General features: G+C 39.0%; 1 long non-coding RNA gene across 1 annotated transcript; it reads right to left on the bottom strand.

Annotated features, from left to right (window-relative positions):
- Window positions 1-360: 360 nt before the first annotated feature.
- Window positions 361-27,869, bottom strand: LOC124619258. The gene is made up of 3 exons (XR_006980064.1): window positions 27,748-27,869; window positions 1,454-1,603; window positions 361-518 (listed from the first exon to the last, which is right to left on the bottom strand). It is a non-coding gene; the product is annotated as an uncharacterized LOC124619258 (long non-coding RNA).

A 27,869-nucleotide genomic window follows, 5' to 3' on the forward strand; every position in this document is an offset into this window, starting at 1 on the left:
GCTTGGGTGGGATATACAGGTCTATCTGACAACCAACTGATGACTCCTTTGTTAGAAGTCCATTCTATCTGCCTCATACTGCTCAATGATACTGACTGTCCTAACTGCTGCTGAGTATGCTTCTTGCCACTGCCTCAGGGTGGCACTACTGTACTGTACAGATTACTTCATGCTAAACATGTGCCAACTCATGGCATAATATGTCATAAATAACATTTGGATCTTAGTTTACTGAGAATGATTTTCTGAAAAATTATTTTTGTTGGTTGATGGATATGTAATGCAGTAGTTACATGGCTGCTGCAAAAAGAATGAAAATTTTAGGTTTTTCTTTTTTCAATTTTAATTTAATATGCTTATCAAACTACATGATTCCTGCTAGTATTACACCACTTTAAGCTTGATATAGTGTTGAGTTTTCTGTCGTTTGCTGTGTCACATATCACATTGTTGTCCTTTTTTTAAATGGGATCCATATGATGACGTGTTTCTTCTTTATCATCAGTAATATTTTGATTCTGTGAAAATATCATTTTTCAGTATAACATATAAATCTTAATTCTGCATAGCTATATAAAATTCATGTCAATATATAAGAAAGTAGTCAAATTTAAATGTATTTCATATGAAGAGAAAAAAAATTCTTTGCATCAGTATCTGTCAAAATTATGAAAATGCACACAATAAATAAGCCAGCTTTGACACACAATGTAACCCAATAACAACAAATTCTCCATTGTATATAAAATATCATCGTCACATGGATCACATTATTCTGGATAACGAAGATGGATTATGAAAATGGACAAAGCCCAAAGCTAGTCAGCCGGTAAATAAACAGCAACTTTGGTGTTAAACATAAAAAAATGTCTTTTTTTCAATAATTGAGAGCTGCAAGACATGACATAATAATAATGTCCATCCTAGAATGTTGCTCAAGTGAGTGGAATCCATACAAAATTGGACTAATAGGGTTTACTGAACATATGCACAGAAGGACAGCATGAATGGGCACAAGTTTCTTTGACTCATGGGAGAGTGTTATAGAGATGCAGAAGAAACTGAACTGGCAGACTCTTGAAGATCATGTAAATTATCCCTACAAAGCCTGTTTACATAATTTCAATAACTGGCTTTAAATGATGACTAGGAATATACTAGACTTCCCCCTCCCTTTACATATTACTCCTGTAGGGATTATGAGTGCAAGATTAGATTAAGTACAGCACAAATGGAGGCATTTCAATAGTTATTATTCCCACATTCCATACATGAATGGAATGGGGCAAACTGTGGTAACTTGTAAAGTGGGATGTATATTGTGTCATGCTCTTCACAATGGTTTTCAGAGTATAAATGTAGATTCCTTCTTTTTAGTAGCACTGCATTTGTTTATACTTGCAAGCATGAATGAGAAATATTAGTTGTAATTTTTGTCTGTGCAATGTAATACCTTTAATAATTGCCTGTAGCACTGACTGTACTCCTCTTCTCTGTCTAAGTGAAGATTGACAAGGCAAAGGTATGCCCAGATATTGGGACACTGTGGATCTAGCATATTAGCCTCAGTAAATGCTTTCTCTGCTTCTTCCACGTCACCTGCCTAGTAGAAGGAAAGATTTACTTACATGATCATGATAATTATGATTTCATACAGAGTACAGTACTACTTTGGAGTAATTCACTGGGTTTCTGTACCATATTCAAGTGGCAGAAGAAAGCAATTAGATGTAAATTAGGTCTAGCACAAATACAAAGCTGCAAAAATCACATTGAAGTACATAAGGTAATGACATTGCCTAGGAGGTATACCTACATTTGTTTAATATATGGTAAAGAATTTTAACTTAAGATACAAAGTGCATGTCAGTAATACTAGAAATAATAGTAATGTAGATCTTTCATACTCAGGGCTGACATTGACACATAAGAGCCATAAGTAGCTAAGTTTGAAATTCATAAATTCATAAAGACAGTGAGGAATCGAATTCTTAACAGCTTTAAGTACGTCATGGAAGTGCGGTTCATACTCACACATTAGTCCCATGCCTATCGCAATGTACAAAATGTGCATGATATAGGACATTGTCATGTAAATACAGAATATATGTTAAACACAATATATAGGTTACATAAGAGAAAATAAACACACAAAAATGTTTTGCCTTTTATTATATAATTTAAGAACAGATTCAAATTGGGGAACAGGTTTTATCAGCTAATCAAATGTTCAAAGTCTTAAAAACACACACAGATGAAAGGTATTATGATTGTCACCTTCCTCCCTTCCTCGTTATTATAATGATAATAATGTCAATGACTAGTGTAGGTTTGCCTTCATGCACTTACACTCATCAACAGTGTGGAAAATATTTTTTGTAAGTTATTATTTTTTTGACATTTTTTTTAAATGTACTTTTGTTCCATGTTATGGTGGAGCAAATAAAGAAAATGGCAACATGTTTGCTTCCTTAAAAGTTGGTTTGGTTATAGTATGTGGAACTAGACAATTAATGATTTTTAAGATTTTTAATTTTCTTTACTTATTTTTTACATTAAGAATTTTTTTCTGATATTAACACTTCCGTCTTCCTCTCTGAAAGGGTTGCCACATTAAATACAAAATGTGCCAAACTATGGTATGCTGTTTTTGCTGTATTAATGTTGCAGGATTGGCTAGGAATTCTGATAACATAGAAAAGGCTGTTTAATTTCTTTAGCAGTTTTTCTCTATTTTTTTCCCATTGCAGTTAGTTATCAGTCCATACACCTAAGAATTTAGTGGTGACACTTGCTTGATTTTACTGTCTTCTATTTCTACAGTCACTATGTGGGTCAAGTATTGTCTGGATGTATAGAATAAAATGTGTACTGTTTTGCTAATATCCAACAGCAACCCATACTTAAAGTCAAAATAGTAGCCTGCTAATAGCATATCTAAACTCAGTTCTCATTTACTGAGCTGAGCATGATTATTGCATTATAAGAAGATCAAGACAACGTTATTTGTCATTAACTCTTAATTGGAGAGGAAAAATACCATAAAATATCCCAAATTTTTCTGTTCATATTGGTGATCATAAATTTTAGACAACATTATTAGATCCCTTGTTACTTAACTTTGGAAAATTTCTAGTTTCTTTCAGCTACAAAATCCCTCTCTTGGAACAATAAGCAGTGGGCCATATTTGCCTCAAAAAGCAATCATCATATAAAAATTCAACGAGAGCCAAAAACCTTTCTGTTTGGCAGTCAAAAAAAAAAAAAAAAAAAAAAAAAAAAAAAAAAAAGTGAGAGAAACAGAGTTGCATCTGGAATTTTATCCTACATGCATTAATTAAATGTTCCTGGCTGAAACAGAAACAGTTTACCCACATTTGGCACAGCTTTTGTGACAGAATAATGAGTGAGGTAATCAATGATCAACTCCAATTCAATGGAATGGTGCTGCTGTGGGTGGGATTGGTACCAGATGCCTGGAGGTAAATGCAGCTTGTGTTTCCATCATTGGGATTCCTTACAGCGGCTCACACAGTGTCTAAAGGATTAATAGAGCTGCTGGCCATACATCCATACATTAATCCTTGTTCCATAGATCATGAATACAACACGTCATAACGATGTGGAACATGTCACTTTAACATAAGTTTTCTTTACACAAAATATATTTTTTTTAATACTACTTCATATCTATGAATTCATCTATTGAGTAGAAGGAGTTGTCATTCAGAAATTCTTTTAATTTGCTTTTAAATGTTGGTTGGCTATCTGTCAGACTTTTAATACTATTTGGAAAATGACCAAAGATTTTTGTGCCAGCATAATTCACCTCTATCTGTGCCAAAGTGAGATTTAATCCAGAATAGTGAATATCATCCTTTCTTCTAGTGTTGTAGGTATGCACGTCGCTGTTATTTTTGATTTTATGTGGGTTATTAATGACAAATTGCATAGGTGAATATATGTATTGCGAAGGTACTGTGAATACCTGTTCCTTAAATAAATGTGTGCAAGGTTATCTTGGGTGGGCTCCAGCTATTATTCTGATTACACGCTTTTGTGCAATGAATATGTTCTCTCTTAATGATGAATTGCCTCAAAATATGGTACCAGATGAAAGCACTGAATGAAAATAGGCATAGTAGGCTGATTTACTGATATGTTTATCACCAAAATTTACAATAACCCTAATAGCATAAGTAGCTGAACCTAATCGCTTCAGCAGATCATCGACGTGTTTCTTCCAATTCAATTTCTCATCAGTGCACACACCCAGAAATGTTGAGTATTCTACCCTAGCAACAGACTTCTGTACATAGTCTATATTTATCAATGGTGTTGTGTCATTTACTGTACAGAATTGGATATACTGTGTTTTCTCAAAATTTAGTGAGAGAGCATTTGCAGAGAACCACTTAATAATTTTCTGAAAGACATTATATCCAATTTACTCAGCTGATTCTTGCTTCTTGGGTGTGCTTACTATTCTTGTATCATCAGCAAAAAGAACTAACTTTGTATCTTCATGAATATAGAGTGGCAAGTCGTTAATATGTATTAAGAACAATAAGAGACCCAAGACTGAACCCTGTGGGACACCATTCTTGATAATTCCCCAGTTAGAGCACTCTGCTGGTTTTTGTAGACTTTAGAGCACTCTGCTGGTTTTTGTAGACTATCTGTACTGTTAATTTCAACTTTCTGCATTCTTCCAGTAAAGTATGAATTAAACCATTTTTGCACTGCCCCACTCATACCACAATATTTAAGCTTATCTAGAAGAATTTCATGATTCACGCAATCAAAAGCCTTTGAGAGATCACAAAATATCCCAATGGATGATGTTTGGTCATTCATTGCATTTACTATGTGATCAGTGAAAGCGTATATAGCATTTTCTGTTGAAAAGCCTTTCTGAAAACCAAATTGACATTTTGTTAGTACTTCATATTTACAAATATGTGATGCTACTCTTGAATACATTACTTTTTCAAGAATTTTGGAGAAATCTGTCAGAAGTGAGATTGGGTTGTAGTTGTCAGCATCAGATCTAGCCCCTTTTTTATGCAATGGTTGAACTATAGCATATTTCAGTCTATCTGGAAAAATTCCCTGTTTCAGTGAGCTACTACATATGTGGCTGAGAATCCTACTTATTTGTTGAGAACAAGCTTTTAGTACTCTGTTGGAAATGCCATCAATTCCATGTGAGCTTTTACTTTTGAGTGAATTTATTATTTTTCTAATTTCAGTAGGAGAGGTGGATTGAATTTCAATTTTATCAAATTGTGGAGATACTGCCTCTTCCACATACTGCCCTGCATTTTCTAATAAATAGCTGGAACCTATTTTCTCTGCAACACTTAAAAAATGATTATTAAAAATGCTTTCTACTTCTGACTTCTTGTTAACAAACTTTCCATTGTGTTTGATAGAAATACAGTCTTCCTGTGCTCTCAGTTGGCCTGTTTCCCTTTTCACAATATTCCAAATTGTTTTAACTTTATTATCAGATGTGCTAATCTCAGACATAATGCACATACTTCTGGACTTTTTAATAACTTTTCTTAATACAGTGCAATAATGTTTCATTGTTTTGGGATGATTACTCCTCCTAGCTATAAGATACATTTCCCTTTTCTGTTTACAAGATATTTTTATCCCTTTAGTAAGCCATGGCTTTTTACATGGTTTCTTACAATTATATTTCAATATTTTCTTAGGGCCACTCTTTTCCAATATATGCCCAAAGGTATCATGAAATAGGTTAAATTTTAAATTAGCATCATGTTCCCTGTACACCTCATCCCAGTCTAACTGTTGCAAGCTTTCCCTAAAATTTTGAAGAGTTAAATCGTTAATGGAATGCACTATTTTTGAGGACTGTTTTCCATTACTGTATGGAGCTACATCATATACTGTAACTAGCTGTGCATCATGATCAGACAGACCATTCTTAACAGGAAAAGTTTTTATTTGATTGAATTTATCTTGGTCTATGAAAACGTTATCTATCAGTGTGCTGCATTCCTGTACCAGCCGAGTAGAAAAATCAAAAACTGATCTCAAATTGAAAGAACCAAGTAATACTTCAAGGTCAAGCTTTCTGTCTGACCCTTTCAGAAAATCTACATCGAAATCCCCACAAACAATAATTTGCTTTCCTTTGTCTGACAGGTGGCAGAACAAAGAATCAAAGTTTTTCAAAAATAGTTGAAAATTTCCTAATGGGGACCTATACACAGCTACAATTATAAAAATGGCTTTATTTAGTTTAAGCTCACATGCACATGTTTCTATGTGTTGCCCTATACAAAATTTTTTAGTTTCCAAATTTTTCACACTATGACTGATTTTAACATGGCAACTCCTCCTCTCTCCATAGTGTCTCTCCTTACATGTGCTGAAAGCTTATATCCACCTATATATACCACTTCCATATCTGTGACTATATGATGATAACTATATCTGATCCTGTCTAGAGGCTTCATGAATCCCAGGTGAGCAGATGTTGATGTGCTGTAGGAAAACTTCAGGATAGCTGGTCATAGAAGAACTGGAATTGCAAGCACCATTTCTCATGTACAATGTTCCCTTTTATTAATTTTAATTGTTGTTTGGTCAGTTCCTCTTTCTTCAAGGCTTCTATGGTTTTCAGCAGTGCTGTATCTCCTCTCTGTCCAGCAGCAATGCCATTTAATGCAGCAATGACAAGTTTTACCCATACTGCTGTGTTCTGCCTGAGGATTTCTTGAAAGGCAGTCAATGTCCTTGCATTTGTGTTTAGTTTTGTATATCACTGTGATGTCATATCTCTGAAGTCTCAGTGCCCATCATGCCAGTCAGGCTCCAACTCTGGGTAGCTGTATGAGTATAACCACAGAGCAGCAAATTGAGTGTTCAACATTTTGTGTTTTTTCCTCATAGCATATTTATTAAATTTTGTGCGTGTTTCCCTGTTTAAGAGGTTTAATATCACATTTTTGTAAGTATAAATTCATTCAGTCTCTAGCACAATGGTTGCTCACTGAACAGCCAGCTATATAGCTCATTAACATTTCAGCATCCACTGGTGACACATGAGGAGGATAGCTAATTGCATTTCTAAACTGTCTGCTTTACTTGTTCACCTCTTCAGTTAGTCTTGCTAGGATGGCTAGAATGTGTGCATGCTGTGAGCAGATGCAGGAGGAGCTGGCCACAGTTCACAAACAGCTGAATGTGCTTTTGGCTATGGTCAGTCACCTTCAGGCTGCTGCCTCAGGGTGTAGCAGTGGCAGAGAATCTGGTGCATCATATGGAACATCTCAGGTTTCACTTGTTTTGCCCAGGGGCTCTGCTTCTGAGGCACCTCCTAGTGCACTGAATGTGATGGATCCGCCCTCACAGCAGGATAAGTGGCGCGTGGTAATGCATTCGCATCACTCAAGGTGGAGGGCCAATGGCCAATCATGTACAGGGGGAAGGGGGGGGGGGGGGTTTACTAGTTATTGGGAGCCCCAAACTTTGGCATGTTACGGACTCCCTTAGACAGATAGTGTTCAGAGCTGTAAATGAAGCCAATGTTCACACAGTATGTCTACTGGGGGAGGGCTCATCTGAGATGTTGAAGTGGCCTTGCCTGTGGCTATCGAGGGAGCAGGGTGCAGTCATCTGCATGTTGTGGGTCACGTTGGCACCAAAAACACCTGTCACATGGGCTCTGAGACTTCATTTTGCATAGGCGGTTGTCAGAGGTGATGAAGACTGCTGGTCTTGTGCACAGGCTGCAAGCACAACTCACAATTTACAGCATCATTCACAGAGTTGAGGAGGGTCCTTTCATTTGGAGTTGAGTGGAGGGTTTCAACCAAAGGCTTTGTTGACTCTGTGATGGTCTTGGCAGCAGATTTTTAGGCCTGCATTATCATGTGGGGATTTGTAGGACTCCCCTTGATAGATCAGGTGTGCACTACACAAAGGAAGCAACTACGTGGGTAGCAGAGTACTTGTGGAGTGCACATGAGGGTTTTTTTAGGCTAGGCAGTAGTTTGAGGTGCTCTAATGAAAACTTACCATTCGATACACAGCAAGGGAAGTCAGTGTTCAGAATAAAAAAACTTCAACCATCAAAATTTTATCAGTAAGCTGTCAAAATATTCATAATAAAGTTCCTGAATTTATTGCCCTCCAGGAAAGTTCTTGCATTCAAATTATTCTTCGGACTCAGAGCTGGCTAAAACCTGAAGTGTAAAGCTCTGAGATATTTAGGGAATTGTGGAACATATATCAGAAAGACAGATTAGAGGCCATAGGAGTGGAAGTGTTCATTGTATTTTTCAAAAATATTGTCTCTACTGAGGTTGAAGCTGAGTGTGACCGTGAAGTCATCTGGTTGCTTATAACAGGTGTAGGTGAAACCAAGTTCATCGTTGGATGTTTTTACCAGCCACCTGATTCCACTGTGACAGTTATATAGTCATTCAAAGTAGGTGTACGGTCAGTAGCGCATAAATACTAGTTAGAGGCAACTTTAGCCTGGGGTGTCTATGTGTTCATTGTGGGAGGGGTGCTACAGGCAGAAAGTTATGCAAAATACTTTTGCACACTTTTTTTGAAAATTGTCTTGTGCAGCTAGCTCGGCATTCCACAAGCAATGGAAATAGCTTAGACCTTGTAGTTACAAATAGGCCTGACCTTATTGACAATGTCAGTATAGAAACAGGGGTTAGTGATAATGATGTCATTATAGCAATTATGATTATGAAAATTAATAAATCAGTCAAGAAGGCTAGGAGAGTGTTTCTGCTAGATAGAGCAGATAAGCAGATTGTAAGTCGTGATCTGGAGAGTTATGTGTCCAGTTAGTGGATAAAGGATAGAAAAGACTCACCATGGTTTAATAACAAAATTAGGCAGTTGCTGAGAAAGCAGTGGTTGTTGCACTCTCAGTTCAAAAGGGAATCAACAAATGATGACAAGTGAAGGTTAAAAGAGAATCATGCATCTGTGGAAAGATCTGTGCGTGAAGTGTACAACTACCACCATCACACCTTAGTGAAAGACCTGGCAGAGAACCCAAGAAAATTCTGGTCTTACATAAAATCTCTAAGCGGGTCCAAGGCTTCCATTCGTCATTTGCTGACCAGTCTGATGCAGCAGTTGAAGATAGCAAAACGTAAGCTTAAGTTTTAAATTTCATGTTGAAGAAATAGTTCACATAGGAGAATTGTACAAGCATACCATTGTTTGACAATTAAACAGCTCCTATATGGACAACATAGTAATAAGCATTCCTTGCATAGAGAAACAACTGAAAGATATGAAGGCAAATAAATTACCAGGTCCGGTTGGAATCCAAGTTAGATTCTACGGCATTGGCCCCTTACCTAGCTTGGATTTATCATGAATCTCTCGTACAGCACAAAGTCCCAAGCAACTGGAAAAAAAGTGCAGGTGACTCCAGTATATAAGAAGGGTAAATGAACATACCCGCAAAACTACAGACCAATATCCCTGATTTCTGTTTGCTGCAAAATCCTTGGACATATTCTCAGTTCGAATATAATAAACTTTCTTGAGACTGAGTAGCTTATGTCCACAAATCAGCATGGTTTTAGAAATCATTGCCCATGTGAAACTAAGTTTGCCCTTTTCTCACATGATGTACTGCAAACAATGGATGAAGGGCAACAGGCAGATAGCATATTTGTAGATTTTCAGAAGGCATTTCACACAGTGTGCTAGTGCAGGCTGTTAACAAAGGTACGAGCATATGGAATAAGTTCACAGATATGTGAGCGGCTCAAAGACTTTTTAAATAATAGAACTCAGTATGTTGTCCTCAATGATGAGTGTTCATCAGAGACAAGGGTATCACCAGGAGTGCCCCAGGGAAGTGTGATAAGACTGCTGTTGTACTCTATATACATAAATGATTTGGCAAACAGGGTGGGCAGCAATCTGCAGTTGTGTGCTGATGATGCCGTGGTCTACAGTAAGGTGTCAAAGTTGAGTGACTGATGGAAGACACAAGACGACATAGACAAAATGTCCATTTGGTGTAATAAATGACAGCTAGCTCTAACCATGGACAAATGTAAGTTAATGTGGAAAAGTAGGAAGATCAGGCCTGTAATGTTCAGATACAGTATTATTAGTGTCCTGCTTGACACAGTCAAGTCATTTAAATCTCTGGCCATAACACTGCAAAGTGATATGAGGTGGAACAAGCTTGTGAGAACTGTGGTAGGGAAAGCGAATGGTCGACTTTGAATTATTGAGAGAACTTTAGGAAAGAATGGTTCACCTGTAAGGGAGACCACATATAGAGTGCTTGTGCAAGCTGTTCTTGAGTACTGCTTGAGTGTTTGGGATATGTACCAAGTTGGTTTGAAGAAAGAGAATGAAGCAATTCAGAAGCGGGCTGCTAGATTTGTTCCTGGTAGGTTCTAACAACATATAAGTGTTATGGAGATGCTTCAGGAGTTCAAATGGGAATCCCTGGAGAGAAGGCAATTTTTATTTATTTATTTTTTTTTATTTTTATTTTATTTTATTTATTTATTTATTTTTTTTTTTTTTTGTTGAGAAAATCTACAGAGAAAATTTAAAGAACTGGAATTTGAAGCTGACTGCTGAACGATTCTACTGCTGCCAACATACATTGTACGTAGACAGTCATTTCTCCCTCACTCTATTTGCGAGGGAATAGAAAAGGAAAAGACAACCAGTGGTACAGGGTACCATCTGCCACACACCATGTGGTGGCTTGTGGAGAATTTATGTAGATATAGACCTAACAAACCCTTCAGGCTTGTAAGATAGTGTAGTGGAAGGTGATCTGTCACACCAGAGAATTGTTTGCCAAATAAAGATGGCTGGAACTTGCTGTTGGTCCAAATAACCACAAGTCGCTCTTTTCCAGATGTAGAGTAGTTCATCTCAGTCTTGGAGAGCACTCTGGAAACATAGGTCAGCACCATTTCAGCACCTTCCTGAATTGGTGCTAGAATTGCACCTATCCCATAATCACTTCAATGTGAAGTTCTATCTCCACATTCTCATTATACAATGCTAGGACTGGAGAACATACTACTGCCTTCTTAAGGACAAGGAAAGATCTTCTTGTACCTTGTTCCTCAAAAATTCAGCATTGTCTTGCAGTAGTTCTTGCAAGAGATGGGATTTGGTACAGAAATACTTTATGAATCACTGGTAGTATGAGAACATTCTGAGAAAACTTCTCACATCATGAATGTTCCAAGAAGTTGGAAAATCTCTGACTGAACTTACTATCTCTGGATTGTGACAGACTCCTTTGCTATTCATTAGGTGCCACAAGCTTTTTTTTTCCTTCCTTGTGTGATGAAGAGACACTTTTTCAGATTCAGGTCGAGGCCTGTATCTGAACACACTTCAACATGGTTTTTAGACAGCTTAGAAGGTTTTCAAACATTGTCAAAAATTGATGATGTCATCCAGATAACAAAGACACATTGTCCTTTTAAAGTGTTGAAGCAAGTCATTCGTCATACCTTTGAAGGTTGCTGGAGCACTGCATAGTCCAAACAGCACAACTTTGAACTCGTAGAGGCTGTCATGAGCTATGAAGGCATTTTTTCCATCACCTCATCGACCTTGATTTGCCAGTAGCACTGGTGCATGTCTTAAGTTGAAAAAAACTATGCTTCTTTCAAGCAGCCTAGCATACATCAATGTGTGGCAGACTTATTTTTCTTAATTTTGTTCAGTCATGTACAGTTGTTCTTTACAAGGATCACAGGAGAGGACCAACAACTGTCTGAATGTTCAATGAAGTCATCTTGCAACATCTTCTCCACTTCCTCTCAGATTATCTGTCATTCAGCAGGTGACAAGCTATATGAGTACTGGCTAATTGGTCGATGATCCCCAGTGCTGCTATGGAGTCTGGAGCTAATGAAGGAACTGTCAGTTTATGTTGATGATGTATTGTTAGCCACACCCACCGCGAAAAGCATTGTAACTAGTTGGAACAAGTATTGTGTTGGTGGAGACATTTGATGAATCTGTCAAGAAATTAGAGGGAACAGAATAGGCATGATCATTTGAGGAATTAAAACACAATTTGGGCTTGCAAAAACACCCAAAAATGAAGGTATATTATAAAATACACAAAGTGGTATTCTTTCGTTGGAAAAAGAGAAATCAGGAAGGCTGGAAGTAGTGATTTCTGAGTCAACATGTTGATGCTCTGAATAACCTGATTCACAAAAGCTATGGTCATTATTCTGGTCAAAAGAGTATAGCTTAATTACAAGAGACACTGATTTTTAAGATCATGTGAACGTGGGTGCAGAAGTGGATCAATGCATGTGACCAGGTCAAAAAGTATAAGCTGCTTCTATATCAATTCAGCACTTTTGTCAAAGCATTCAAGTGGAAGAACCAGGCAATTAATCACTGTGAATCTGTTTGGTCCATTGGCTGTGCCAAGAGGGAGCTGCTCAAGCCCAAGCCAACTGCTAATAATCCAGGGGACTTGGTGTTGGTAAAGACGAAAGAGAGGTCAAAGAAAGTGCCACAAGAAATCAAAGAGTTCTACTAGTGTATCATGGACCATTTCTTGTGTAGTGCTCACCACATACCAATCTTTATCACCTGGTCTACCCAAAATCTAGAAGAGTTTTTCGGCTAAGGAATGTTCTTCTTTTTCTTTTGCCTTTGTCCTGCTTCGACACAGTGTCGGCATTGTTGTTAATGAATTTAGCATGGTCAGTTTAAGGGGTGACTGGATGTCCTTCCTGTTGTCATCACATAACCCTCCATGGATGGAATATGTGTACCTAGCTGTCTGAATGTAGTGTTATTCATGTTAAAGTGAAAGAAATTTTTCAAAATACAAATCATGTAACTGAGGTGGGACCTGGGTACCAGCCCAATATTCACCTAGTGGGTTGTTGGAAGTAATTTAAGAACTACATCCATGCTGGGCAGCACACTGACCATTGTTGTTAATCTGATAGGTTGATTCGATCCAGGGCCAGCTCACCTCCTGGTCCTGGCAGCTGCACTGTAACGTGTACAATTATCTGGGTGGGTGGTGTAAGGAATTTTCTGGACCTAAAAAGGTACATTCAGTAAGTATCGTATTGTTATAAGTGTAGGGGATTTCCTGTGCTTTTGAAATGAACAGAGTTAAGATAAAATAGAAACTAGTCATTATTCTGGCTAAAACAGGATCTGGGAGTTATGGTCAAAGATAGTGGCACCTGAATAATGTTTGAATGGTTTAAGCTAAAAAGATTTAATGAGGTCTAAGTATGTAGGAAATATGAATGGAAATAAAGTATCAGTTTGAAATGTACAGTACGTATAAGGGAAAGGTTTAGTTTTAAGGAGACAAATACCTTGTGACAATGACAGTTGAATAATCTGTAAATGTTGTGCAGTAAGCTAAGAAAACAGACTGAGTAGCATATAGCTCTAGAGTAATATTAAGGTGAGAAATCATAATATTTCATGCTGTTGGTAAATTCTGGACTGAGATGCATCAAACACCAGAGTAGGGTTAGATTTTTGAAAGTGCATAAGACTAGGATTATTGCTGTGAAATAAAAACTGGGGTGCTGTATGTGCCACAAAATGTGGAGAATAAGTTGTGTACGTACTCAGATATCTAATGATCTGTGAATCTTCAGGTTTTCGAGGCACAAAGACTGCTCCATTAAATTTCGGGAATGCAGCCGCATAAATTCTGCTTCTTCTTCTAATATTTCGGCTGTATATCTTTCAGCCATCTTCAGAGAGAGCCGTACGACTGACGCTCCAGCGCTCGCTCCATCCTTTTAAACTCGCGGACCGCGCCACTGCGCATGCGGCCACAGATGAACAAGGTGCCAGTGATGTTGATCGGCGGCAAAGACGTAACATATGCATGAGTTACGTCTGTGGCTGCGCATTCGATCCATGCTGGGAGATCGATGTATTACTGGGAGCTGAACTGTAGCGACGTCTTTGTAAGTTCAATATTGAAAGTGCCGGATTCCATGATCTATCTAATGTGAAACCGCTGTCTCTATTAATTAAATTCTTTGCCAAGCGGATTTCAATGGCCTCTTTTACTACGGAGTCCCAGAAAGATGAAACAGAAGTCAGAATTTCGACATTTTCATATACCATAGAGTGACCTGAATCAATACAATGCTCTGCCACGGCCGATTTACTGGGTTGTAAGAGCCGAGTGTACCTGCGATGTTCCGTACACCTCTCTTGGACTGTACGATTCGTTTGTCCGATATATGAAAGGCCACATTCACATGGTATTTTGTAAACTCCAGGTTTGCGGAGTAGTAAGTCATCTTTAACGGAACCCAGGAGTGCAGCCGTCTTCGCCGGTGGACGAAAAATCACTTTTACTTTATGTTTAGTGAGGATCCGTCCTATTTTGGATGAAAGGCTTCCCACATACGGCAGGACAGCCATGGATTTAAATGTTTCCTCGTCATCTTCTGCATTCCTTACGGACACCTTAGGTTTTATTTGTAGTGCCTTACGTATCTGTTGTGGAGAATACCCGTTGTCCTCAAAAACTCTCTTCAAATGTAAAAGTTCGTCTTTTAAACTACTTTCATCAGATATGACGTGTGCTCGGTGTACCAAAGTTCTTAGAACACTACTTGTCTGCAAAGGATGGTGACAGCTATTTGCATGTAAATATAAGTCCGTTAAAGATGACTTACTACTCCGCAAACCTGGAGTTTACAAAATACCATGTGAATGTGGCCTTTCATATATCGGACAAACGAATCGTACAGTCCAAGAGAGGTGTACGGAACATCGCAGGTACACTCGGCTCTTACAACCCAGTAAATCGGCCGTGGCAGAGCATTGTATTGATTCAGGTCACTCTATGGTATATGAAAATGTCGAAATTCTGACTTCTGTTTCATCTTTCTGGGACTCCGTAGTAAAAGAGGCCATTGAAATCCGCTTGGCAAAGAATTTAATTAATAGAGACAGCGGTTTCACATTAGATAGATCATGGAATCCGGCACTTTCAATATTGAACTTACAAAGACGTCGCTACAGTTCAGCTCCCAGTAATACATCGATCTCCCAGCATGGATCGAATGCGCAGCCACAGACGTAACTCATGCATATGTTACGTCTTTGCCACTGATCAACATCACTGGCGCCTTGTTCATCTGTGGCCGCATGCGCAGTGGCGCGGTCCGCGAGTTTAAAAGGATGGAGCGAGCGCTGGAGCGTCAGTCGTACGGCTCTCTCTGAAGATGGCTGAAAGATATACAGCCGAAATATTAGAAGAAGAAGCAGAATTTATGCGGCTGCATTCCCGAAATTTAATGGAGCAGTCTTTGTGCCGCGAAAACCTGAAGATTCACATCAAGTACCTCTTCGGGGAGGAGATGATTTTATGTTTTCGACGACTGGACAAGCTACGACATTTGAGAGCGAGATTATTGAGCTCTTTAAGTTTTTTACTGAGGTGCCGTGACCATGGCATAATTCCGAGGTTTGCCAGGTTAGTACATTTTATAAAATCGACTTCCATGAATAAGATTTTATTTAAAGCTGGTTCTGCTATCGTTAAGGAGAGGATCCGATTTACACGAAGGAAGCTGGATCTTGTTTCTCAAGAACTTTATCGTCTGCACTTGAAGATGTCTGTGGAGTTACCCAGGGACTCTTGGAACTGGATAGAGGGTACAACATGGGCCAAATCAGACTGGGTTCGTGAGGTAGCGACATCAAGACAGACTGCAAAGTTCAGCCGACTTGAGCCATCTCCACAGCAAGAAAGTATCATTCGACGCTCCGTCATTAATATGATGGATAGAGATTTGGACGACGCTACGATGATGGTCTTAAGCAAAGGACTGAATTTTGCACCCACGCCAAAGGTATTGCCTATACCTGCATTCATCAGTGCCGTTGAAGAAGCTGTTCGACCACTCTCTACGGATTCTGCAGATGAAATAAGACGCGAAACTTGTCGAGCTGTTATGAAGGCTCGCCCCAAAAGAAGCAATATATCAGTGGCAGAGAGGACTGCACTACATATGCTCCGCCAAGATACCGAAACGGTGGTTCTCCCTGCTGATAAAAGTAATGCCACTGTTTTAATGTCCCATATCGACTACCATGATAAGATATACAGCTTACTGAATGATAGTATGTACTGGAAGATCAGTAAGGACCCCACCAACAAGGTGGTAAGGAAGACGGCGTCGCTTTTGAATGCCTCCCCATTTCCACCGGAAGTCATACGAAGACTGAAACCAAGTGGTGCAGTGCCTCCAAGGCTTTATGGTCTCCCAAAGATCCATAAGAAAGACGTTCCTCTACGTCCCATCGTGAGCAATATTGGTTCTCCCAACTATGATTGTGCCAAGCACCTGGCGTCACTATTGAGGCCGCTTGTGGGAAAATGTGATCATCATATAAGGAACTCTGCAGATTTCATTGGCAAATTAAAATCTTTGAAACTGAACACCTCTGATCTATTAGTCAGCTTTGATGTAGTGTCGCTATTTACTAAGGTACCTCTCTCTGAATCTTTAGATCTCATTGGAAAAAGTTTTGATAAGGAGATTTTAGCTTTGTTTCACCATGTGATGACCTCCACATACTTTTTATTTAATAACGACTTTTTTGAACAGACTGACGGTGTTGCCATGGGTAGTCCTTTGTCACCCTTGGTAGCCAATTTATTTATGGAGGATTTCGAGGAGAAGGCCCTGGAGTCTGCTAGTTTGAAGCCTACAGTTTTTTGGAGGTACGTTGACGACACCTTTGTAGTGTGGCCCCATGGCGAGTACAAATTGCAGGACTTCTTAAACCATTTGAATTCCATCCATGGACAAATTCAGTTTACAATGGAAGTGGAAAACGAGGGATGTCTTCCATTTTTGGATGTCTTGGTTCGGCGTAAAGAAGATGGCACTCTGGGTCATGCAGTATATCGGAAACCGACCCATACGGACTTATATTTACATGCAAATAGCTGTCACCATCCTTTGCAGACGAGTGTTCTAAGAACTTTGGTACACCGAGCACACGTCATATCTGATGAAAGTAGTTTAAAAGACGAACTTTTACATTTGAAGAGAGTTTTTGAGGACAACGGGTATTCTCCACAACAGATACGTAAGGCACTACAAATAAAACCTAAGGTGTCCGTAAGGAATGCAGAAGATGACGAGGAAACATTTAAATCCATGGCTGTCCTGCCGTATGTGGGAAGCCTTTCATCCAAAATAGGACGGATCCTCACTAAACATAAAGTAAAAGTGATTTTTCGTCCACCGGCGAAGACGGATGCACTCCTGGGTTCCGTTAAAGATGACTTACTACTCCGCAAACCTGGAGTTTACAAAATACCATGTGAATGTGGCCTTTCATATATCGGACAAACGAATCGTACAGTCCAAGAGAGGTGTACGGAACATCGCAGGTACACTCGGCTCTTACAACCCAGTAAATCGGCCGTGGCAGAGCATTGTATTGATTCAGGTCACTCTATGGTATATGAAAATGTCGAAATTCTGACTTCTGTTTCATCTTTCTGGGACTCCGTAGTAAAAGAGGCCATTGAAATCCGCTTGGCGAAGAATTTAATTAATAGAGACAGCGGTTTCACATTAGATAGATCATGGAATCCGGCACTTTCAATATTGAACTTACAAAGACGTCGCTACAGTTCAGCTCCCAGTAATACATCGATCTCCCAGCATGGATCGAATGCGCAGCCACAGACGTAACTCATGCATATGTTACGTCTTTGCCGCCGATCAACATCACTGGCGCCTTGTTCATCTGTGGCCGCATGCGCAGTGGCGCGGTCCGCGAGTTTAAAAGGATGGAGCGAGCACTGGAGCGTCAGTCGTACGGCTCTCTCTGAAGATGGCTGAAAGATATACAGCCGAAATATTAGAAGAAGAAGCAGAATTTATGCGGCTGCATTCCCGAAATCTAATGATCTAACCAAGAAAGTGTGATAGTCAAATAAAACTTTGTGCATCTGATGTAATAAATGTACACAAACCAAACTGGGGGAACACTGGACCTCAACAATGTATTGAGATTTTATCAGATTTGTTTGCTGTTCAGATATCGATGTGCTAACGTCTCCCATAGTGTTGTTTTAGAGTAATGCATAATCAGATTTCATACGTTGGGGCACTGTTTACTGACAACTGCACTGCAGCTAAGGGCCAGTATGTTTAAGAGGATGAGGGTGTGCAGTTGGAATTCAAAAGTGCAGGCACCAACAGGTAGGTTTACATTGCAACTGAGTCACACAACCCTGTTAGGCCTCCCCTCCCTGGTACAGTCAGTTTGTTCAATAGTGCCTTGTTGGTTAGGATTTGGGCAGTTATTTTCTTTTGATGTAAGCCAATGTGTTTTGTTGTAATTATCACCAAAAAGACTAGATTCAATTAACTTCAAACATGCGAGGAAGTAATGGAGATACTCCAGGTTGAAGCATCTGGACAGATTGGCCATAAATGACGAAGATGTCGATGAGATTTCCTGGCATCTTAGCAATACTGTCATACATAGAGAATTTCAATTTGTGGCAGCCTCACCTCCCTAGATGGTTGTCTTGCTTAGTATTCCTGACTTTGCCTGTGAGATGAGTGGCCGGGACCTGTTTACAGTGACAGAGAATGGCTACGGCATTTGGGGAGTAATCTCATCCAGGGTAAGGTGACAGGCTTTGTTCAATTTGTTGATTATAACTCTCTGCAATTGACACATGAATAGGACTGCTGTAATGGCTGGTATCTTGAGGCATAATAATCACTCAACACTCATATTTTTTCTCAACAGTAGCATACAGTATGTCCACAGTTGAAACATACAGGTATGTTGTCATTCACCCTCCAAATGTCTGCTCTTTAATGGGGGAGGAGATGGTTGTACTTCAATTGGTCAGGTGCTGGACTGTTTTTTGATGGCTGTGGCATGAATCCAAGTTGGCCAACTCCATATTTCATGGTGTATTTCAGTGGTGGCAGGTACTGAAGACCACTAAAGCTCTTTTTCAACATTCTCATGATGCACTGATCAAAAGTTGTGGCTGCTCTTTCTTGCGCACTCAGTCCAACATTTATGACTACCAAACAATTGCTTGAGGTGCTGGCACCACTTGATAAAGTGAAGGGGGTCAACAGAAGTGAGTGCTCACCTACAAGATCTATATGTTCAATTAAATTCAAAGGCAAAAGCAGTAAGATAAATAATTTATGTAGTAGACAGTCCTTTCTAGCTATATGTATGGAATTATGAGTTACTATCATTTGATGTATTCAAAAAAACAACAGGTAAAGTGATCATTCCAATTGTAACTGAAGTGAGAGTTAGCACTTTTTCTGCCGACCCCTTAAGTTGCCATGTTGATGTTACATCCTGTTCCAGAACAGCTTGGTATATGTCTTCTGTGACCCCTTTCATCAAGTGTGACATTTTGTCAGTTTCTGTTATAGTGCCTTCTGTCCACAAACCAACACAGTTTTAGGAAGCATTGGTCATGTGAAATTCAGTTTTCCCTTTTCTCACATGATATTTTGTGAACCATGGATGAAGCACAGCAGTCAGATCCATATTCCTAGACTTCTGGAAAGTGTTCAACATGGTGCCCCACTGCAGACTGTTATCAAAGGTACTGCTTCCCAGGTACATGAGTGGCTCAAAGAATTGTTTAGTACTAGAACCCAGTGGGTTGTCCTGGACAGCAAGCATTCACCAGAGACAGATGTATCATCAGGAATGCACCAGGGAAGTGTGACATGACCCCTCTTGTTCTCTACATGTATAAATGATCTGACGGACAGGGTGAGCAGCAATCAGCAGCTGTTTGCTGATGACACTGTATTGTACACAAAGGTGTCATCATTGAAAGACTGTAGGAGGATGCAAGATGACTTAGACAAAATTTCTAGTTAGTATGAAAACAATTCTATAATATTAGAATACAACATGAGCAGGAATGCACCAGGGAAGTGTGACATGACCACTCTTGTTCTCTACATGCATAAATGATCTGACGGACAGGGTGAGCAGCAATCAGCAGCTGTTTGTTGATGACACTGTATTGTACACAAAGGTGTCATCATTGAATGACTGAAGGAGGATGTAAGATGACTTAGACAAAATATCTAGTTAGTATGAAAACAATCCTATAATTTTAGAATACAACATGAGCAGTGTGCTGCTTGACACAGTCATGTCAATTAAAAAATCTAGTCATAACACTGCAAAGGGATATGAAATAGAATGAGCATGTGAGGTTGGTAGTTGAAAAGGTGAACGGTCAACTTAAGTTTATTTGGGAAGTGTGATTCATCTGTAAAGGAGATTGTGTGTGGAACACTAGTGGGACTGATTCTTGAGTGCAGCTTAATATGTGAGATCCCAACCAGGTCAGATTAAAGGAAGATATTGAAGCCATTCAGAGGTAGGCTGCCAGATGTCTTTTCATGACATTATCAATTTCATTCAACTGATTCTGTGTGTCCATTTCCATCTCTTACATAACTGTAATATTAACAGTAGACCTTAATTTTTTTGTCTCCAGGAATTTTATTCCCTTTACAAATATCCCCATAGTTCTAGAATCATCCCCATAGTTATCATTAATGTTTGATATGTTTGCAAATTGAATAACATGGATGATAGGGTACAGCTCTGCTTCACTCTCTTCTCAACTACTGTCTTCCTTTTATGTTTTATGGCAGCAGCCTTGTTTCTGTACAAAATGTAGATAATACATGAGACCTAAGTTTCTCCCAACATATACAATGTTCAAATAATTTATGGGAATGCATATAGGTGACATCATCAGCAACTGTTGATATTTTGACAGTAGCAGGCCCTGTCATTCTCAAGGCAGAACTGCAGCAAGTAAGTGATGTGAAGGGAATTTAAAACCTTGTTTTAAACACACCCTCACTTGGCAAAGGGTGAATATTTTCCACCCAAGGGTAATATAACAACAGCTGAAAGGGCTGCTTTACATTCACTTGGAGTTGATCCAGATATTGTTATTTCACCCACAGATGGGGGCAACTCTACAGTTGCTTCGGACAAGCAAGATTATGCTCAAAAGATGCAGTGTTTTCAGCATATCGCAGTATCAGTGCTGATCCCACAAATAGTGTTGGGAGAAAGATTTAACAACCTTGTGAAGAAAAGTTGTTTGTCACAGGAGACTATCAAGAGTTTTAATTCTTATTGTTCAGTTCCCTGTAGGTTGTATGGTCTCCCAAAGGTCCACAAGGAAGGGGTTCATCTCATGTTGATTGTGAGTAACACTGGTACTCCGACATATTATGCAGCAAAACAACTTGCTATTCTGCTAGTAGGTCCATGTGAGCATCACATAAAGAACCTGGTAGAGTTCTTATATCACTTAGAGGGAATGCATTTGAATGAGTCTGATGTTCTAGCAATTTTAATGTGGTCTCTCTCTTCACTCATGTTCCTCTGTCTGATTCATTGCAGTTGACTGAGGTTAGGCTTGGTGTTGAATTAATAAACCATTTTTGACATGTGTTGACTTTCACTTACTTTTTATTCAATGACCAGAAGCATAAGTAGACAGGTGGAGTTGTGATGGGAAGCCCATTGTCACGTATTATTGTCAATTTGTTTATGGAAGACTTTGAGGAACATGCCTTGGAGTCATCAGCTTAGAAACCTGCATGTTATTTTCTTTTTTTTTCAGATATGTAGACAATACTTTTGTTGTTTGGCCCCATGGCAGTGAGAATTTGAACATCTTTTTAGAACATGTGAATTCAATCCACCCAAATACTTGTTTCACAGACCGATGACCTCACTGTTTGGTCTCTTCCCCCAAAACAACCACAACCCAACTTGTTTCACAATGGGTGTGGAAAAGGATGATGTATAAAATGTGTGGCAGGAACTACAAATTGGCTAATGCAAGGCTGTTGAAGCATGTATAACTAGGAGTAATATAGATACCACGTATAATAAGATTAAAGAGACCTTCCGAGAAAAGCAAAGTGACTGAATGAATATCAAGAGCTTAGAGGACAAGCCAGCACTAAGCAAAGAAGGGAAAGTTGTAAAGTGGAAGGAATATGTAGAGGGACTCTGCAAGGGAAACGAACTTGAAGACAATGTTATAGAAATGGAAGAGGAAATAGATAAAGATGAGATGGGGAATATGTTACAGCAAGAAGAATTTTATGGAGCACTGAAAGTCAAAAGAAGACCTCTGGAACAGATGACATTCTGTCTGAATCATTATAATCCCCAGAGAGTCAGTCATGACAAAATTATTCACCTGATGTGCAAGATATATGAGAAAGCATATACCCTCAGTCTTCAAGAAGAATGTAATCATCCCAACTCCAAAGAAAGCAAGTGCTGACAAGTGTGAATTTTACCAAATTGTCAGTTTTATTTGTAATACATGCAAAATACTGACAGGAATTATTTACGGAAGAATGGAAAAACTGGTAGAAGGTGGCCTCAGGGAAGATCAGTTTGGGTTCCAGAGAAATGGAGAAACATGTGAGGCAATACTGACAGGTGAACAGAATGTATTGTGTCTTGAAAACAGATTATAAGATGAGCATCAACAAAAAAGTAAAACAAAGGCAATGGAATATGGAAATTAGTTGAATTAATTCAGGTAATGCTAAGTGAATTAGATTAGGAAATGGGACACTAAAAGTAACAAATGAGTGTTCTTATTTGCATGGCAAAATAACTGTTGGTGGCCAAAGTAAAGAGAATATAAAATGCAGACTGGCTATAACAAGAAAAGAATTTCTTAAAAAGGAACATTTGTTAACATTAAATAGCAATTTAAGTATTAGGAAGTCTTTTGTGAAGGTATTTGCCTGCAGTACAGCCTTGTATGGAAGGTAAAAGTGTAAAATGAGCTGTTCAATCAAGAAGAGAATAGAAGCTTTTAAAATGTTGTGCTACAGAAGAATGCTGAAGATTAGATGGGTAGATAGCATAACTAATGAGGGGGTACTGAATAGAATTGAAGAGAAAAGAAATTTATAACACAACTTGCCTAAAAAAAAATATATATATATATTAAATAAATAAATAAATAATGTAGACGGCCATGGGTTGAGCGCAGTCAACAGGTTCACAGGTTCTAGTGCATGTAGGTTGCAGTAGTTGTTTGGAGATGGAGAATCTGGTACAGAACAAACTAGTGTGGAGAGCTGCATCAAGCAGGATTTCAGACTGAAGACCACAACGACAACAACAACTATAATCACCTCTGTTCTCCTCTATTATTTCCTGCTTTTATTTGTTTTTCACTTCAGTATTATCTCTTGAGCTAAACTCTACAAATTGTACTTCTGGAATTTCATGATAATTAGTCTGTGTATTAATACTACTGTATTTTTTCCTACACCTCCTACCTCTTATGAGTCAGGATTGGAATAATTTTCTTTCATCTAATGCCTACACATCTTATTCTGCTATTTGTATGCTTGCACTCTTAATTTATCTCCTAAAAAGCTGCTTAAAGAAACCTAGATACTAAATAATTATATTTTTAATTTTTCGCTGTCAACAAAACTTCAGTTGCTCCTTTTCACAAGCTCCTGAGCACATTACGGTATATTGATAACAGGTGCATGCATGAAACTGAGGAAGACAGGACTACAAAAAGTTGAAGATGTCCTGAGCACATGATCATTTTTTGTCTCAATTTCAATTCTGTGTATTCTTAGAGATTTTATTTGCGTCTAATTAAAAAGTTCTGAATGAAATTATATACCAGTAGCCTATAAAACAAATGAAATGGAAATATTTCTGACAATGCTGCTGGGCATCAGAAATAACATTAAAATCAAGGCAAGGTGTCGTAAGAGAAATAAAGTAAAATGCAATAGTGCCATACAAGTGTCAATTTCCCTATTATACAGCATGAAGAAAAATTGGCACACTTGGATTTTGCAGTGTGATTCCTCACATACTAGCAATACAAAAAAGTATCTCACAAAATTTCGTCCTGCACGTATTTCCAGCAATAAAGTGACATTGAAGATTGGCTGTCTGGCAACACAGTAATCACATATATGGTAACTACCTCTGTCAGGATGCAGTAGTAGTGCTGTGCAGCTGGTGCAAAGGATAGCGTGTTTTGCAATGGTGCATAACAAAAACGTGGTCAGACAAGTTAGAAATACAGCTGAAACAAATGAACTGTCATAGGACAGAATAACTACAAAAACAATATCAATTTCGAGATGCTAAAGGTGGCTGCACAGTTAAATAACTCAACATCTACTGTTCATTTATACTACATGCAGTTTGTCCACTCAAACACCAGATGTAACACAATAGCAACCACTGACATTAATAATTTCCATATTAATGACTGCATGACATTTGCAAAAGAATACATTGTCCTTAGATGCTCAACGTGAGCCCCTTGCATGTCCAAACATTGTGCAATGTGCTGGTTTATACAGCTCTAGACTCTGCAACATGACTGCATACACAGATACAAGAGCAGCATGAAAATGCACTATCAGTTCTTCCACATGTGTTGAATACACATGCGCCTAAAGCATCCCCACAGGAAGGAATCCAGGGTATTTCAGTCAGGTGATTGCGGAGGCCATACTGCTGGACCTCAACCTCCAAGCCATTTTTTCTGGAAATGATCTGTCTAAATACCGTCTCACATTAATTTCAAAGACTGGGGGTGCACCATATGTTGGAACCATAACCTCTGTGAACATAAAGTGGAACATCTTCCAGTGTGTCAGGCAGATAGTTTGAGAGGAATGCATGGTATTCTTCTGCAGTAGTCAACTGGTCAGGCAACAAGTAGGGATCTACACTCCTGTCTTGTAATATTCTGGACCAGATGTTGATGCCAAAGTAAACTTGATATCCACAGTCGCAGGTGAAGTGCAGGTTAATGCCACACCAATGGTTGGCACTGCACATATTGAAGACAGCCTCACAAGTGAACACTGCTTCACCTGTCCATATTACTGTGTTTATTAAGTTGTCATAGGCTTCCTGTTGTTGTAACTATTCACAGAATTGCATCCGCAGATAGCAGTTTCCAGGATGCAGGAGTTGCGTTAAAGAATAATGATAGGGGTGCAGCCCATACTTCAGCATGTCAATGACTGTGCATTGTGAGACATGCAGCTACCTTGCTATGCTATGTGTACTTTACTGGGGTTCTTGGTGTATGACCTCCAGAATAGCTTCCTCAGTAGCTGGAGTATGGTACGTCTGTGGATGACCTCTGTCATGCGATGGTGGAGGGAGAGGACTTGTGCCCCGAAAATGATGCTCCAGATGACAAAACATATTTTTATCTGACTCACATCAACCAGAATATCTAGCAGCATATTCATGAGCACTGACACCAGCCTGGTTATCAGATGCACTAAGGACCAGAAGCATATCCACATATTCATTGTTTGTATATGTCATATGTCTGCCACACTGCATTGGATTAACAGAAGAAGAAAATATGTGTACAAATATACATGGAGTCTGTCAGGAGCACCTTACCCCACCACTATCAACTGGTCCTTGTTTGGTGAACAGCACATACAGTATAAACACATCATTAATCACAGCTGGCTGTTCCACCTAACATGTGTCACCTCTCTTATAGCTTTTCTTCTGCATGATTCATCATGACACTGCTACCTGTGAAATGTTTGTTTTCGAATTACACTGTTTCCTTAATGGTAATGAACGTCATGTTTCCACATTTCCCTCAATTATAATAATAACAATGATAGTAATGCATGGAGTTACTTACTAAACAGCATGTGCTTATACACTCAATGTTGAAGGGCATAATTAGTGGTTTCATGGTGATAATACATACAAATGATAACTGAGCTTTGAAATGTAATGGACCTGAATGTGAGAAGAATAATAGTAGGTATTAATCAGTGGGATCTTGGAGAGGCTACACAGAAAATAGGGTTGGAATCTAGTAGATGCAATGGTGCAAAGCAATTCATTTTGTAGAAGACCCACGTTAATCACTGTATGATGATTAAGATGCCAGATACTGTACCATACAGACCACATTTAGCAAATAAAAGCAAATATTCCCAGACCCAGAACTAAACCCTCAACCTCCTGCATGCTAACATAAAATGCTATCCACTGCTCCAACTGCACAGCACTACTCCTACATGCTGACTGAAGAAGTTAGCGTACATGTGATTACAGTGTTACCAGATTGCCAGTCTTTAACATCCATTTACTGCCAGAAATATGCACAGAATGGAATTCTAAGAGACATTTTACGTTATTAGTATGTGAGGAATCATGCTGCAAAGCCCGAGTGCACAAATTTTACTTCATTCTGTTTATCAGCAAAAATTTTGCATAGAATATGAGGGTCACTCCAAAAGAAATGTACACTATATATTTTTTAAATCCATCTTTTATTCTACATGTTTGAAAGTTTTGCAGTGTGTAGATACATCCTTTAGGAACAATGTTTTCATTTCTTCACATAATTTTCATTTCTCTCAACTGCCTTATGCCATCTTCGAACCAGTGCCTGTATACCCGCACGGTAAAATTCTGGAACAAGCTGTTGGAGCCACTGTTTAGCACCATACACAAGGGAGTTATCATCTTCAAACCTTGTTCCGCAAAGAGAGTCTTTCAGTTTCCCAAAGAGATGATAGTCACATGGAGCCAGGTCAGGACTGTAAGGCAGATGTTTCAGTGTTGTCCATCCGAGTTTTGTGATCACTTCCAAAGTTTTTTGACTGACATGCAGCCGTGCATTGTCATGCAACAGCAAAACACCCTGCTTTTGCCAATGTGGTCGAACACGACTCAGTCGAGCTTGAAGTTTCTTCAGTGTTGTCACATATGCATCAGAATTTATGGTGGTTCCACTTGGCATGATGTCCACAAGCAAGAGTCCTTAAGAACTGAAAAACACCATAGCCATAACTTTTCCAGCAGAAGGTGTGGTTTTGAATTTTTTTTCTTGGCTGAATTTGCATGATGCCACTCCATTGATTGCCTCTTCATCTCTGGTGAAAAATGATGGAGCCATGTTTCATAACCTGTCACAATTCTTCCAAGAAATTCATCTCCACCATTCTCGTACTGTTCCAAAAGTTCACTGCATACTGTTTTTCTTGTTTCTTTGTGAGCCACTGTCAACATCCTGGGAACCCATCAGACACAAACCTTTTGTAGCGCCAACACTTTCAGTATTCTGCAAACACTTTCTTCCCCTATTCCAATGAAGCGCGACCATTCGTTCACTGTGATGCATCTGTCAGCAGTCACCACTTCATTAACTCTCTGCACATTGTTTGGAGCGTGTGCAGTACAAGGCCTGCCACTGTGAGGACAATCCTCAAAATTGCCGTGCCCGCTTTCATCACATAACCTGCTTGCCACCGACTAACTGTACTGCGATCGACAGCAGCATCTCCATACACCTTTTTCAACCTCTTGTTGATGTTTTCCACTGTCTCATTTTCACAGCACAGGAATTCTATGACAGCGCATTGCTTCTGACAAACGTCAAGTGTAGCAGCCATTTTGAAGACATGCTGTGACGGCACCACTCACGGGAACAGGTTGAACTAAGTTTGAAAACAAGCAGGAAGGATGTATCTACACAATGTAAAACTTTCACATATGCAGAATGAAAACTATTTTTACAAAAATAGTGTGCATTTATTTTGTAGTGACCCTCGTACAATTAATGTGTCAATATTTGTAACATTCTCTTACCATGAAACAAGCAGAACCATAACCTAACCACGTTCTTGGGGTTGGAGAACTGAGACACGCTTCAAGGAAATTTTCTTTTGCTTTTTGAAAATTGTTTATTTGCACATTATATATTCCAAACC

Source organism: Schistocerca americana, chromosome 6 (genome assembly GCF_021461395.2).
Source record: "Schistocerca americana isolate TAMUIC-IGC-003095 chromosome 6, iqSchAmer2.1, whole genome shotgun sequence".
Classification (NCBI taxonomy): Eukaryota; Metazoa; Arthropoda; class Insecta; order Orthoptera; family Acrididae; genus Schistocerca; species Schistocerca americana.